This window comes from Bos grunniens, chromosome 6 (assembly GCF_055505025.1).
Source record: "Bos grunniens cultivar Pamir isolate PY7600 chromosome 6, Bosgru_T2T1.0, whole genome shotgun sequence".
Taxonomy (NCBI): domain Eukaryota; kingdom Metazoa; phylum Chordata; class Mammalia; order Artiodactyla; family Bovidae; genus Bos; species Bos grunniens.
In genome coordinates this window covers 30,821,033-30,837,361 of record NC_141170.1, presented here as the reverse complement: position 1 = coordinate 30,837,361, position 16,329 = coordinate 30,821,033, and the positions used below count along the sequence as shown (strand labels likewise).

General features: G+C 40.8%; 1 long non-coding RNA gene across 1 annotated transcript; it reads left to right on the top strand.

Annotated features, from left to right (window-relative positions):
* Positions 1 to 1,286: 1,286 nt before the first annotated feature.
* Positions 1,287 to 15,280, top strand: LOC147370502 (uncharacterized). The gene is made up of 3 exons (XR_015165332.1): positions 1,287 to 1,586; positions 9,579 to 9,734; positions 14,966 to 15,280. It is a non-coding gene; the product is annotated as an uncharacterized LOC147370502 (long non-coding RNA).
* The last annotated feature ends 1,049 nt before the right edge of the window (positions 15,281 to 16,329 follow it).

Genomic DNA, 16,329 nt, shown 5'->3' with positions numbered 1-16,329 from the left:
TATTGATCAATTTTTGTTTTTCTAGAGAACATCTGTTCACATGCGCAGTGTTCACAAATGAAAATCCTTCATTCTGAAGGTTAAACAGAAGTGTTTTAAGAGAGTATATAAATTTCTTTAGCATAACTACCTATAGCACTGATATCCGAATCCTTACTTTGTGATTCTGACTGATTCCAATTTTTTTTCAGATTAAAAAAAATTATTGAAGTATAATTGCTCTATACAGTTGTATTAGTTTCTGCTCTACACCAAAGTGGATTGGCTATATGTATACATATATCCCCTCTTTTTGGATTATCTTGCCATTTAAGTCACCACACTAACTTCAATTATTTTGAGAGATGGGGAAAAGTTATTATTTTTAAATTCCAAGTTTAAAATCTTTCAATTTAGTTACATTTTAATATATCACAGGAAAATTGCAAATGATAAAACAGTATGAGAAAGAACTGGAACTCTAAAGAAGCTACACTTAGGGAATTTATTTATTTACAATGTATTCAGCCTTTATGTATCAAATGCCTATTACAAGGTATCATGGTCCATGCTTAATACATAAGATTGAATAAAGTAGCTACTGTCCTTACCCTCAGTCTGAAGGGAAATAAATTAAAAGGATGTCCATGTTAGATTCATAGTTGCTTTCACATTTATCCACTACTTAGTGATGCTTTTTGGCTTCAATCAGAAACTCACTTTTAAATATGATTCAAGGGTGAACAGATATCTCAGAGTTGGTCAAAAAAGATATTTATCTATGTGGTAGGATGTGAGCGTTCTGCTGCTTTAAAATATCTCTTCAATCCAGGTGTGTCACCATCTAACTTTCCAGGGTTAGTAATCCTCTTTAAAACTCGAATAGTGCTGGGATTTATAAACTGCTTCTGTGAATAGTATCTCCTTCTACTCTCCTGCATACACGTACTTCTCAGATGTGCTAGCCTCACAGTTGTCCAAGCAGTGCCTTAGAGTCGTTCTTTCTGCCTCCGAATCCTTCCCTTCTACTATCCTTTCAACAAAGACCCACATCGAATGCTACCTCCTCTTTTACGAAACTTTTCCTGGTGTCATTCTTGATATTACTTTTATTTTTTGTATCATTTATTTGATACTGAATATGTTTTGCCTTGCATCATAGCAATCAGGCCATAAATATATATGATTTTTCTCTGTAATTGTGTCTATGGGTCACCAGCACAAGGATTTTTCATATATGAACATGGCTGCATAAATCACCATTTTCCCCCCACTCAAGAGGGCTGCTCTCGAGAGCTCTTTGCCTCCCCTGGTCAGCCAGTCCCTACTTGCCCTTCCCCTGGCTAGTGATTGTTCTAATCCTTAGGCCAGAACAGTTCCCCCTGCTAATTAATTAAAGGTAAACAGTTGCCCTCTTGATGGTCGTTAGCCTGAGGGGCTGTGAGAGACGGGCCCCAGCTACTGGTTTCCCTGGTAACTGGTGAGCCACCTTGACATCAATTGCCCCGCTAAATGGCGCCTCCTCCCCCAAGGAGCAAAGATGGCTGCCACGGTTGCTTGCTATACACGATGGAGGGTGCTGCTCTAGGAACTTTCGCTTCAGACTTGTAAGATCCCCTTTACAATAACCATTGATATCTCTGTCTCTATTTCCGGGCTCATTCTTTGGTCGTGGGGCTGGGTAACTACAAGGCTTACAGGTCTGTGGGGTGCAGCCCAACAATTGGTGAGTTAGCCAATATGCCAAGGAAGCTCCTAAGAGCACTGAGATGTTGGGAAATAAGAACAAGAAACAGAGAGTTGACTGTCCTTTAGCATGTGGGACGTGAAAATCTCAGTCTCTTTCCAGTTGAGAAGTAGCAGCCTGGCACTCATGACTCATCTGACTGCATGGAGAAGGCTGGTGAAAGTAGACAAAATACAAGGATATGGATTATCTATTGAGTACTTTGGTGTTATCTGGCTGGGTAAGAAAAACAGCTTCCCCAGTGGAAAAGCAGTAAGAAAATCTGCCTGCAATGCAGGGGACACAAGAGACTGGGGTTCAATCCTTGGGTCAAGAAGATCCCCTAGAGAAGGAAATGGGTACCCACTTCAGTATTCTTTCCTGGAAAACTCCATGGACAGAGGAGCCTAATGGGCTACAGTCCATGAGGTTGCAAAGTATACAATGTGACAGCACTTTGAACAACGCAGCAGAGCAGGAACACAGACTCACCACCCCTGAATAATGACAGACATGGACTTTAGGGATATTAACTAAGTGACAGTTTGTGAATTAGACATGGCCAGTTACCTGGAAGGGTATTTCTGGGACCTGTGGCAATGGCAAAATAGTAAGAGTACTCTTGGGGCTTCTGGTCCTAGCTATAGAAGGGGATAGTGCAATGATATAGGGTGATGGGACAGCTATGTACAGTCTACAATGCATTATGACAGGTGTAAGATATTACAAAAGGCTTACCTGAGTTGCTGCACAATGCAAAAAACACTACCTGAGGACTAGAACAGCTGTGGATGACACAGGGACCCCCATGGACATTGCTAGTGACCAAGGAACCCACTTTACCAGCCATGAAGTTCAGGAATGAGCCAATAAAAATCCCGTACACTGGCATTTCCACCTGCCCTGCAGCTCTACTGTTGCTGGGCTAATTGAAAGGAAGAATGGACTACTTAACAATTGATACTGGAAAGTCACTCTCTCAACATATGGTCCCAAAGGCTAACTCAAGCCCTAAGAACTGAACAATTGTCCCAGTACCTATGCTATGTTAAGCCAGAGGCAACTAACTAGTCAACACCATCAACTGTTAATCACCGGAATCACTGCCAACTATCAGGGCAGTCTTTTGCCCTATAACATGATCCCTAGAGGAACATGTTATAAAATGGCCCTGAAACTGGCAGGGAAGTCCTCAGTATAATTAGAGACTCAAGTGGGGCCAGGAAGAAGATAGGTGAAGTCTAAGACTACTAAGGCAATTAATCTGGGCCCCCATTGGAGAAAGGCACGGTTACATTAACCCCATGGTCTGCTATACTGTCTGTCCAGAATTTAGCATAGCTCTGGGGACTGAGGGTGGACAGGCAATATGATATGGCAGGCCAGGGCAAAAACCACAGGCAGGGGTGGTATTATCTCAGAATGCTGTTACTGCTCGTAATTTGCATAATGACCTTCCCTGGTTGTGCCTGTTAAACGTTTTGTACCAGTTAGAGTGGAGGGATCTTTGTGGACTGGCAACAATGGTGGTATCTCACTGAGAAATTCGTCTGATTGCTGGGTCTATGGTGCTATGCCACTGTCATCATCCTCTGGAGTTCCATGAAAAACTGACCTGATAAATGCCTGGCTCCCAAGATTGCCCACCTCTTGGACTCGTGATGTTCTTTAGCTGCTGGTGTCTGTATTGCATTTGTGGTATTTGGTTGCAGTGAATCTCTGAATACCTGAACGCAGGGATATCACCCAAGAGGGGTGGTCCAAGATTGTAAAGGTCATGCAGGGCACGTAGGGGTGGAGTGTGTGGTCAGGCCACTCAAGATGGCTGTGCTTGTGCTCTCTGTACATCCCCTGCTCGCCAGTCCCTGCTACACTTACACCTTACCACATGAATGTACTTCCTGCTCCAATTAGTGATTGTTCTAATCATTTGGCCAGAACCTGCTAGTTGATTGAAGGAAAATATCTGCAGCCATGATGGTTGTTAAACAGGGCAGAGGGAGGCAGTGGGACTGTGAGGGAGGAGCCCTAGAGCTGGTTTCCCTGGTAACTGATGAGCCAACCTGACATCAATTCCCCCTATAAATATGGCCTTCTTCCCCAGTAATGCAGATGGCTGTAATGTCCTGCCAGCTGTCTGCCATACACAATGAAATGTTGCTCCAGGACCTTTTGCTCAGATGTGTGCAATCACATGTCCAATAAACCTCCATTTCTGTCCATGTTTCCAGGCTCCTGAATTTCAAGATCGGGCAACTACAAGGCTTACAGGCCAAGAGCCTCCTACAAATTACTGAAGAATAAGGATCAAAACCTCTGGGTGGGGGGAACCTCTGAAAATACCATTTATGGTGAAAATGGACAAGCATGATCTTCAGTTATATAAAAGGGTTTCAATAGGCTTTTAGGACTGAGTAGTCATCCCTTTGAAAAGGGGATGTTTCTGAAACAATTGAGAAAAATATTAACAGTGGGAGGGCCAGTGGCAGCCGCTCATAAAGAAGGTCATCCTGGGCTTACATTTTTGGTGGCCACAGAGGTGGGCGTTGTGTGACCTACATTGATAGAATTACCTTGGAGCTGGTTTGGTTCCAAGAAGCAGAGGATACTGCATTTACAGAGGAATCACACAGACAAGCCATATTTGCTGGAAGCAGTTTGTTTCTGTAGCTGAAAAATGGGAGAGACTTTTAATATAACAACAAGATGTATCCTTGGCTTGGAGACCACTGAAAACAGCTGGTCTTGCAAAATCCAAGGCATTCATGACAAGTAATAAAAAGGAACTGGTAAAATTTAGATGCTAAGAAATGCTAATAAAGGAAAGTAGAGAAACTAGTAGTAAATTCTTATTAACAGAACATTAACCATAAAAAATGTTATGTTGCAGATGAAAATATTAATGTTTTACTTTAGTGGGAAACCACAAGTAAAAAAATGGAAAAGCTCAGAGAAAAAATGCTGATGAAAAATCAAAAGATATCCAGGTTCGATGCACCATACTGGATGCTTGGGGCTAGTGCACTGGGACGACCCAAAGGGATGGTATGGGGAGGGAGGAGGGAGGAGGGTTCAGGATGGGGAACACATGTATACCTGTGGTGGATTCATTTTGATATTTGGCAAAACTAATACAATTATGGAAAGTTTAAAAATAAAATAAAATTAAAAAAAAAAGAAAAATCAAAAGATATAATGTGAACTGAAAAAAAGAACAACTTTTATAGAAATTAAAATACATTTAAGAACCCAAGGCAGAATGGACACTGCAGAAAACAATAAAAATAGAGAAAAATGCAAAGTGAAATAAAAGGAAGTTGGGAACAAATCACAGGTGAATGGAGAAAAAAACTATGGACAGTGGTGGCTCAACAGTGCAGGAGACACAGGTTTGATCCCTGGGTCGGGAATATCCCCTGGAGGAGGAAAAGGCAACCCACTCCAGTATTCTTGCCTGGAGAGTCCCATGGACAGAGGAGCCTGGTGGGCTACAGTCCATGGGGTCACAAAGAGCTGGACACAACTGAGCACCCATGGAGGAGAAATAGAATTCCAAGGTATATACCATTGAAAAGCCCCTCCCAAATAAAATAAAAATGATGGACTGGAACAATATTCACAAATGTAACCAGGAAAACTTCCTTGAGCGAAAACCTGAATCTATATATTGGAAGAATACATCTTGAACCATGGAAATTGACTCAAAATAGCCACTGCTGTAATATATAGCTAGTAAAGTTGACTTCAAAGGAAAGTCCTTTGATTATTTTCCCTTTATCCTTTGGGAAACATGCCAAAAATAGTCTGTTATTCAGATGCTATTCTCTTGTGTATTGCTGGTGGGGAGTATGCCACATTTTCTAGGTTCTTTTTGCCAGATGTTTCGGTTAGAGTCTGCCAGTGGGAGCCAGTTGTGAGATTAGGAGGCTGGAAGCAAGTAGAAGAAGCACCAGTTCTGCCAGGGACCCAGGGCTTCAGCAGCAACAACAGTGAGTGCTGGCTCCTGGGTGTCCAATCAGTGCAGAGCAGCAGTTCCAGCAGTTTTCACAAGGATACTTTTGTGGGTTCCTCCAGATTGTTGCTTCTACCTACAGTTCCTGATCTCTGGATATCATCATCTAATTCCTTTTCCTCTTACAGTTCTGCCAATACTTTTGCAAGTGTTGCTTGAAACATCTAAAGGATTTTCTGTTTTTCTAATTGGACTCTGATAGAAATAGCCTGGCAGGAAAACAAACAAACAAAGCATTAAATCACTCAGAAGAATCACTAGAAAACTAATATAAGGCTGATCTCAAACTTTGTCATAGTAACATTAAATACCAGAAAACAGAGGAGAATACGTGTAAGAATCAAGGAAATGCAAGAATAAACAAAAACAAGACTACCTCAAACTCAAAAGCTTTTTGTACAGTGAAGGAAACTGTCAACAACATGAATAGGCCATTACTGAATGGGAGAAGATATTTCCAAACAATATATTTGTTAAGGGGTTAATATCTAAAATAAATGAAATCATAAAACCGAACATCATAAAAACCCAAACAACCCAATTTAAAAAATGAGCACAGACTCTGAATAGAATTTTCCAAAGGAGGCATGCAGATGGTCAACATTGCTAATCATCAGGAAAATGCAAGTCAAAACAATAAGTTATCACCTCAGAATGGCTATTAATAAAAAGACAACAAACAGCAAGTGTGGGCAAGGGTATGGAGAAAAGGGAACTCTTGTGCACTGGTGGTGGTAATGTAAACTGGGGCAGCCACTATGGAAAACAGTATTGAGATTCCTCAAAAAATTAAGTTACCATATGGAATCATGAATTCCACTTCTGGGTGTTTATCAGGGAAAAAACCCCTCTAATTTGAAAAGATATATACATCTATGTACATTGAAGGATTATTTATAATAGTCAAGAAGTGGAAGCAATCTAAGTGCCTATCAATAGATGAATGGCTAAAGAAGATGTGGTACGTGTGTGTGTATATATGAGCAACTAAGCACACACATATACGTACACATGCATATATATCTATGTGTATGTATCCGCACACTTAGTTGTGCTTAGTTGCTTATAGTGTTTAGTTGCTCAGTTGTGCCCGACTTTCTGAGCCTCATAAACTGTAGCCCGCCAGGCTCCTCTGCCCATAGGATTTCCCAGGCTGGAATACTGGAGTGCAGTGCCATTCCCTTCTTCAGGGCCTCTTACCCATCCAGGCATAGAACATGCATTTCTTCAGTCTCCTGCATTGGCAGGCAGGTTCTTTACCACCAGGATTTACTCTCTGAATTTGTATGATGTGCTACAGCATTAATTATATTTTTCATGTTGTACATTACATCCTTAGCACTTACTTATAACTGAAAGTCTGTATCTTCTGACTGCCTTCATCTGATGCCATTTTCCCTACACCCCCTGTCCGGTCACTGTAAATCTGATTTCTTCTATAACTTTGTTGTTTCTGAAGTATAATTGACCTAAAACAGTAGGTTCAATTCAGTTCAGTTGCTCAGTTGTGTCCGACTCTTTGCGACCCCATGAATCGCAGCGTGCCAGGCCTCCCTGTCCATCACCAACTCCCAGAGTTTACTCAAACTCATGTCCATCAAGTCAGTGATGCCATCCAGCCATCTCATCCTCTGTCATCCCTTTCTCCTCCTGCCCCCAATCCCTCCCAACATTAGGGTCTTTTCCAATGAGTCAACTCTTCGCATGAGGTGGCCAAAGTATTGGAGTTTCAGCTTCAGCATCAGTCCTTCCAATGAACACCCAGGACTGATATCCTTTAGGATGGACTGGTTCAGTTCAGTTCAGTCGCTCAGTCATGTCCGACTCTTTGCAACCCCATGAACCGCAGCACGCCAGGCCTCCCTGTCCATCACCATCTCCCGGAGTTCACTCAGACTCACGTCCATCGAGTCAGTGATGCCATCCAGCCATCTCATCCTCTGTCATCCCCTTCTCCTCCTGCCCCCAATCCCTCCCAGCATCAGAGTCTTTTCCAATGAGTCAACTCTTCACATGAGGTGGCCAAAGTAGTGGAGTTTCAGCTTTAGCATCATTCCTTCCAAAGAAATCCCAGGGCTGATCTCCTTCAGAATGGACTGGTTGGATCCCCTTGCAGTCCAAGGGACTCTCAAAAGTCTGCCACAACACCACAGTTCAAAAGTATCAATTCTTCAGTGCTCAGCTTTCTTCACAGTCCAACTCTCACATCCATACATGACCACAGGAAAAACCATAGCCTTGACTAGACAGACCTTTGTTGGCAAAGTAATGTCTCTGCTTTTAAATATGCTATCTTGGTTGGTCATAACTTTTCTTTCAAGGAGTAAGCGTCTTTTAATTTCATGGCTGCAGTCACCATCTGCAGTGATTTTGGAGCCCAAAAAGATAAAGTCTGATACTGTTTCCACTGTTTCCCCATCTATTTCCCATGAAGTGATGGGACCGGATGCCATGATCTTTGTTTTCTGAATGTTGAGCTTTAAGCCAACTTTTTTCACTCTCCATTTTCACTTTCATCAAGAGGCTTTTGGTTTCTCTTCACTTTCTGCCATAAGGGTGGTGTCATCTGCATATCTGAGGTTATTGATATTTCTCCCAGCAATCTTGATTCCAGCTTGTGCTTCTTCCAGCCCAGTGTTTCTCATGATGTACTCTGTATAGAAGTTAAATAAGCAGGGTGACAATATACAGCCTTGACATACTCCTTTTCCTATTTGGAACCAGTCTGTTGTTCCATGTCCAGTTCTAACTGTTGCTTCCTGACCTGCATGTAGGTTTCTCAAGAGGCAGGTCAGGTGGTCTGGTGTTCCCATCTCTTCCTGTTAATGCAGTGATTTGTTATTTCCATATATTTCAAACTAATCACCACCATGATTCATTTTTTTTTAACTGGAAGTTTGTACCTCTTTATCTCCATCACATATTTCTTTCCTTCCCAACACTCTCCCCTCTGGCAACCACCTGTTTGTCCTTTGTATCTATAACTGTTTTGCTGTTCCACATAAAGTAAAATCATACAGTATTTGTCTTCTCTGACTTGTTTCACTTAGCATGATACCCTCTATGTTTATCCATGTTGTTGAAAATGGCAAAATTTCATTCTTTTTTTTCGGCTGAGTAGTATTCCATTGTATACATATGTGTGTATACGTATACCTGCATACAGAAAACAAATACTGTAGACCTTTCTGCCAGTGAGCGGTTGGCTGCCTTATGAGGTAAGTGTGGGAAGAGCTACTACCTGAGCTCTAAGTAAAGATAATACCACTTCATGTAGCTTGGAGGAATTTAGGAAAGCATCCCATTTTTTGATTATTCCAAAAAGCAAACACAAGTTTCAGATTTCTTAGTCCACAAATCTGCCAGTGTGCACGGGCATCTAAATATAGATCTTGAAATTTTCTGAGCCTGTTGACTCATGACCAGAGGTTTCTTTCCTCTTTGCTCACCTTCCCAAACACCTCCTACAATACCCCTTACCCACAACTGCTCACCTCTCCAAGCTCCTAACTATCATACTTTTTCTTTGATTTGTTAGAATTCTAAGTTGAATTCTAGTCCTACTGAGTAGAATTCTGATAGCCTACTCCTTCCAATCCATGTTCAGGGACCCTACTGATCAGTTACCTTTGTTTTACTTGCAATTTCTCTTAAAGTTTCCTTCTGTAATTTCAAGATTCTGAGGTGATTTGAACTGGCCAGTGTCTTGGCTTCCTGTGTATTCCTTGCCTTAAATGAGGGTACTGTGTTTGCTTTTTTCAGCAACTTGAGAACCAATATCTTTGTGATGTTGATTCTGCTACGAGAAATGTGGCATCATTTCCCAGTTCTTCATCCCTACCCATTGTTTCTGAATTCCAGGGTTTCCTTCCAAGAAACAATGATCATGTGGCAAGACAATGAGGGCACACGCATGACTTGTTATTCAGATGTCCTCCTGTTGGAGTCAACTTGAGAAGCAGCAAGTGGCAGAGCTCAGAGGCTCTGGGTTGCCACTCGTCACTGCACAGGCTCTAGGTAACTCTTCTATTTGTCATATCCTTTCACTTCGTGATAATCACTCTTGTTCTGTTTGGCAAACCATCCCCCTAAATCCTTCCCAGACACTTCAAGATTGTGGTGATAAACATCTTTAACTCTGCCCCCTAGCCACTGTTGACTTCACTTGCATGTGGTTTTCTCATGAGGAAACCGTTGCCACAAGGAGCGCAAGGCTGGAATGACAGGGAGTTGAATTTGTGCGGTGGAGCTTTGATGAACTCAATTTGCTCTTTTCTGGGCTACTCTAACTACTGTGATTAAAGAATACAAATGATTCTGCCTGTTTTCTCTCCTTGTTTTCTCTGTCTCTTCAAGTTCTGTCTCTACTGGCTGACGTTGATATAATACATTTCTACTTCTTCTGGAGCATAGATTCCTCCCCGACATCTCCTTCCCACAAAATTGCCAGGATTGATGATTCACCTAGTCCTCACTCTCTGTTGTTACCTCAAAGTGTAATAGAATTAAGACTCCAAATAAATGCTATGTTTTTATATAGCTGAACACCAGTATATATCCATCATTTCAAAAGTTGTTCCCTTAAAATTTTTTAAATAGCTAAACTTAGAACATATTCAGATGGCTTGCCTCTTCTGAAAGATGCATTATAGTAGGAAAAAAAAAAAAAAAACTGGGCAAGGAGTTATGTATGGATTTGAGATCCACCTTGTAAAGGTGGATAATCCACATATTACCTATGGCTTTGGAAATTTGGACACATTTCTTAAACCCTTTGAGCCATGTTGTTATCATTTGCAAAGGAGAATAACAAAACCCACGTCACACTTGGAACCGAATGGGAAAGTGTACGTAAGCACCTCAGTGCATGGCATGACCAGTATATTCAGGAGTTGAGTGGATTTTGGTATCACACAGGCATCTTATTCCTGGCAATGCTGTTCAATTGTTATGTGATCTTAGAGAATTATTTATCTTCTTTCTATCTTCTGTCCTTGTATGTTAAATGAGGATAACATTTCCTGTCTCATAGGGCTGTTGTGTGGATCAAATAAAATGAGGAAAGTAGTGTTTGCCTAGCAGTAGTAGTTTGCCTAGCAAACTAGTAAATGCTCAAAAAGTGCTAGTTGTGTTACTGGGTTGAGTTATTCCATAGTTGCTCAATGAATGCAGTTACATATAAATTTGGCAAAATGGAAGTTTCTGTCTGGGAAAAAAAAAAAATTTGAAGCAAAACCAGGAGGCCCTGTGTGTTATCTGAGTAGGTAAATAGGCAGCCTAGCTCAAGATCATGAGCAGATTCTAACAAATCTTAGGAAAAAATCAGCATTGAGAGAGAGAGTGATAGAAGTTGGCTCTAGGAAAGTTTCACTCTTGGAATAAGATGACACCAGACACTGGTATGTAGATAGCACAGCTGGGGATATGCATCAAGACGTGATATTTTCCTTTGCAAAGACAGACTCGACAACAGGGCTCTTTTTCCCTAAATGATCTGAGGAAAGGCTGATACGAAATTTCTTTCAAGTGAAATAACCATGGTCTACAGGTTACGTCTTTATCAGAATGTAGATGGTACTTTTCTCTTCTTGGATCATGCTGATCTTATTTTCCTCAATTTAAACATTGGTGAGGTGAGTAGATGCTATTAAAAAAAACAATTCCAAAACTTTTCTTTGAATGGTTTGAAAACAGGTGGAAGTTTTAAAAGACCTATTTAATCAGCATTCTGTTCATGAAGAATCATTGTAAATGTTAATGCATCTGCTGGTTTTATGAATACTACTTATTAGTTGCACTCGTAGAGAACAAGTGGGTCTGGTACCAGCATACTGGTGTCTCTATCTAGCGCTCTGTCTCCCTCACCACAGCCCTGTGGCAAAAATCTCCCGTCCAAGAATTTCTGGTAAATATTTAACAACCTGCCCTCAGGAAATTAAAAAAGTCCTGGTTTGCAGTGTATGCTTATTTCTGTTGCATAGATATTTCCACCATGGTTGATTTTAAGCTACCTGTCTGGATTTGAGAGGAGATATATATAGTCATCTCCAGTGGGCTGGAGCTGGGGGCAGCATGACATACCTCTTATTCCTTACCTGACATTGACTCTGGTGGGACTGGTGCTGGCAACACTCAGACAAAATGTGGATGAGACGCAACCCATCCCTGAGCTCTGTCCCTTTGTCTCAGATATTCATTCATCCACAAGTGAACATGTGTCCCAGTTTGGGTTAATCAAAGTAGCTATTTTGTTATTGTTCAGTCACTCAGTTGTGTCAGCCTCTTTGAGACCCCATGGACTGCAGCTCATCAGGCTTCCCTGTCCATCACTATCTCCCAGAGTTTGCGCTAACTCATGTCCATTGAGTCAATGATGCCATCCAACCATCTAATCCTCTGTCACCCTCTTCTTCTGCCATCAGTCTTCCCTAGCATCAGGGTCTTTCCCAATGAGTCAGCTCTTCCTATCAGGTAGCCAAAGTATTAGAACTTCAGCTTCAGCATCAGTCCTTCCAGTGAATATTCAAGGTTGATTTCCTTTAGGATTGTTTGATTTGATATAAAGAATTTGATATTTGAACACTGGAGAGAAGTTCTTGTTTGTTCGTGAATAATGAGCTGTGATATCATCAACTCACACCTTCTACAGCCTTATTCTTTTTTTGTTTCCTTTGGCTGCCCTTTGAGCCTTCTGGGATCTCATTTCACTGACCAAGGTTCGAACCCAGGCCCCCCTGCAGTGGAAGCTTGGAGTTCTAACTACAGGACCACCAGGGAAGTCCCCCTACAGTCTTATTCTTCATGCATATGTGAAGGGACAGAATGAGGGTCAGCAGAAACTGGGTGAGATGCAAAATGGAGAGAGAGATTAACATCATCATATTTTCAGTATTTTTTACAGCTACATGAGCCAGAATTTCCATTTGTTGCTTAAGTTAACTTGAATTCAATTTCTCCAACTTGCCATTTAGTGCATATCTGGCATATTCAAACAATAGAATACTACAGATCTATTAAAATGATGATTTGGAAGCATAAAAATTCACATTTGAAGATTTCTTTTCAATTACCATAAACTTTATTTAAGACATTTTTTTTTAAATTTTATTTTATTTTTAAACTTTACGTAATTGTATTAGTTTTGCCTGTGGCAGATTCATTTTGATATTTAAGATATTTTAAAAGTTGAAAAAAATGTACACATTGGAGTTGCACATTTTCTGTGGCTTTTGGTTTCCCTGTGGTCTCTTGAAAATTTGCCTTCTAGTGGGTCAAGTGATCCATTCTCTCTATGTATTACTTTTTATCAAAATGGAAACATACATATACAAAATTCATAACGAATAACCTCAGATGCCAACTGAATTCAGGATGTAGATGGATAACAATAAATATATTTTCTTCAAATGAAAAAAAAATGAACCCCTTCTCCCAGTACTGTACACAATATCTTAGAACCATCTGTCGCCAAGGATGCTCAGATAGCTAGCTACCTCCTATGGTGCCAGGAGTTGAAATTGTGATTGCAAAAATTTTCCACAAATGCTTCTTGCTCATTTTTGTTTATTAAAGAAGCTGCCACAGGGATCTGAGTGTGGAGGCACTCCTGCATCTGGTTGAGCACACTGGCTTGGTCTGTATTGTGGTTCAGGATTTCCTGACCATGTGATCTTGGTTTGGTACCTATATTTGTAAGAATCAGCTGCCTTATGTATCAAATGAGAATATTTATGTTCTAAGAGATTCCTACTTTTTCATCTGCCCTGTAACCCAAGTCAGCACTTTTCCTGAAACTTTCTCCTTCCTATCCTGACATTTACATGTGAAGTGAGTGAAAGTTGCTCAGTCGTGTCCAACTCTTTGTGACCCCATGGAATTCTCCAGGCCAGAATACTGGAGTGGGTAGCCATTCCCTTCTCGAGGGGATCTTCCCAACCCAGGTCTCCCGCACTGCGGGCAGATTCTCTTTACCAGCTGAGCCACCAGGGAAGCCCAAGAATACTGGAGTGGGTAGCCTATCCCTTCTCCAGTGGATCTTCCCTCCTGGGATCTGCCCAACTGGCCTGAAAATTGCCAGGGTGGTGAAAAGTGCTAGTTGCTCAGTTGTACTTGACTCTTTGTGACCCCATGGACTATAGCCTTCTAGGCTCCTCTGTCCATAGAATTCTCCAGGTAAGAATACTGAAGTGGGTGGTCATTCCCTTCTCCAGGGGAATCTTCCTGCCCAGGGATCGAACCCAGGTTTCCTGCATTGCAGGTGGATTCTTTACTGTCTAAGCCAACAGGGTGGTAAAACAAGGGTGAACTTTTCCACTCTTCAGCGTACCCCAATAACTGTACTAGGACTTTCCTTTTCCTACCACTATTGTCATATGGTGGGTGAAGTTTCTGTGCTCTTTTTGGGGTACTTATAAGTGTCCTGGATGGATGAAAGATAGAACAGGAGACTCTGCAAAATCTTGAACATAGCAAGAGGTGGTGGCAGCTGGTAATGGAAGCCATTCTCTACCCAGGGATGATGACAGTCACTGACATGGCTTTTCTGTAAGCAGAAGAGTGGTCTATTATCTTGGCTTCCACTCTGCTGACCCCTTACTGATGATTAAACACATTTCCATGGTAATACTTCCCTCTCATCCCTAACTCCCCTGAGACCATTCTGGTCTGGAAGTTTGGTCCTCTTCTGAGGTTGGCCCCACCATTCCCTTTTCTCTTTCTCTCAGCCCAGGGAACCCTCAACCATCATTTTCCAAATGTGGGAGTTGGAGTCATTTCCTTCCCTCTTTTTTGCTTTTTAATCTTTGCTTTTATAAACCCTTTGATCCACTTCCTTCAGGGACTTCCCTTTGAGTCTTAAGAGACTAGTTAGGAAGCATAAAAAACAAAACAAAAGCAACCACCAACAACCAAACCAAACCTACAAATCAAAGTATATGTATTTTTTTCTCTTCGCTTTCCTTGTAGAAAAATACTAATGCTTCCATGCTCCTCTGACAAATTGGGGGAATAATGAAAGTGCATGAAAAAAAGTAAAATCTTAAAGATTGACATTTCAACATCTTGTTACCTTGATATAATAGACAGGACTTACCAAACCCTGCTGATCTGGTGTTGGGCATCTGAATAATCCTTGCTCAATGGTGGTTCTTTGCCAGGGATATTAAAATTGCAACTCAGAAAGGATAGCTTTTATTGGTATTCAAAATTTGAGAACTGAATTATTAGTGATGTTGTTTTCTGTCACATAGACACAAGGACCAGAGGAAACCCAAGAAAGAAGATTGTGGGAGACTTGCAAAGAGGAGCAGAGAAGGCAGAGTAAGAACTTGAGCACTTCTTCTAAAACCAGTGGTTTGAAAGTTCTCTTTGCATTCTAAATACTGGGTTCTGTGAGTTGGTTTCTGTCCTTGTGATCCAGAGCCTTATCACAAATGCTCACTTCATAGGATTTCTGCTCTGTACAGATGCAGCAAGCCTGTTCAATTTCTTAGTAGAATAGCTGGCACTTAAGAAGCATACAGAATGTTGTTCTTATTTAAAGCAATATACTTTTTCATATCTGATTTGTATTTTTCCAGATTTCCTAATCACTATCCATGCCTGTCCAAGACAAAATGATTTACTCATTTACCGTCCATTCTGTTCATGTTTAGGTCAAGCAATCATTCCTGTTCCTTTTCATCATTACATACACTTAGGTACTCTTACTCACTTAGGGCAGTATCTGGCACATAATAAACATCAAATGATGATCTGTTCAATGAATGCATTTGGGATATAATGTGATAATGATTGATTAATTTCTGTGATTCAAGAACAAGCAAACCAAAATATCACTCCTAACTGTTGCCATACACATGTATATCGAAATCTAAACAGTGTTAGTTAAAAAAAGTCTGACATTTCCATGAAAATGTCTGATAAAACTTCTATTGAACAAAGGATACTTAGGGTTTTTGCATTTTGGGATTTCCTTAATAAAAATTCGCATAAGGATATCATGTTCTAAGCTTATCTCAATCTAGTGGAGAAAGAGCAGTTTTACTTGGGAATATCACCATTTTATGAAATTTGCCACATATCTTTTACAACATATTATGTGTGGAGGAGGAAATGGCAAGCCACTCCAGTATTCTTGCCTGAAAAATTCCATAGACTGAAGAGCCTGGTGGGCTACAGTCCATGGGTTCGCAAAGACTCAAACATGACTGAGTGACTGAACACACACACACACACACACACACACACACACACATTTCACTACACTTACACTTCCCTGTCTGCAGATTTTAAAAGATATTTCAAAAATGACTTCTGTTGTGCATTTGTTGTATGATTTGTAGTAAAGAGATACCATTTTCTAGGAAGACATGTTTATCTCCACCATTTGAAGGAAGTGTTGATGTCTCAAAAGTAAATATTTTCCTAATGACTTACCTGGCTTGACATTCCATTGTGATTTCATTCAGTACTATGGAAGTTACACCTTATTGATCAGCAAGTTTGGTAATTTATCCTACTTCTCCAGAGTAGGGGAAAAAAAAAAATTTCTAAACAGACTTTGGCAATTTTATTTTATATAAGACCCTTCCTCTAAACAATTATTCTTTCC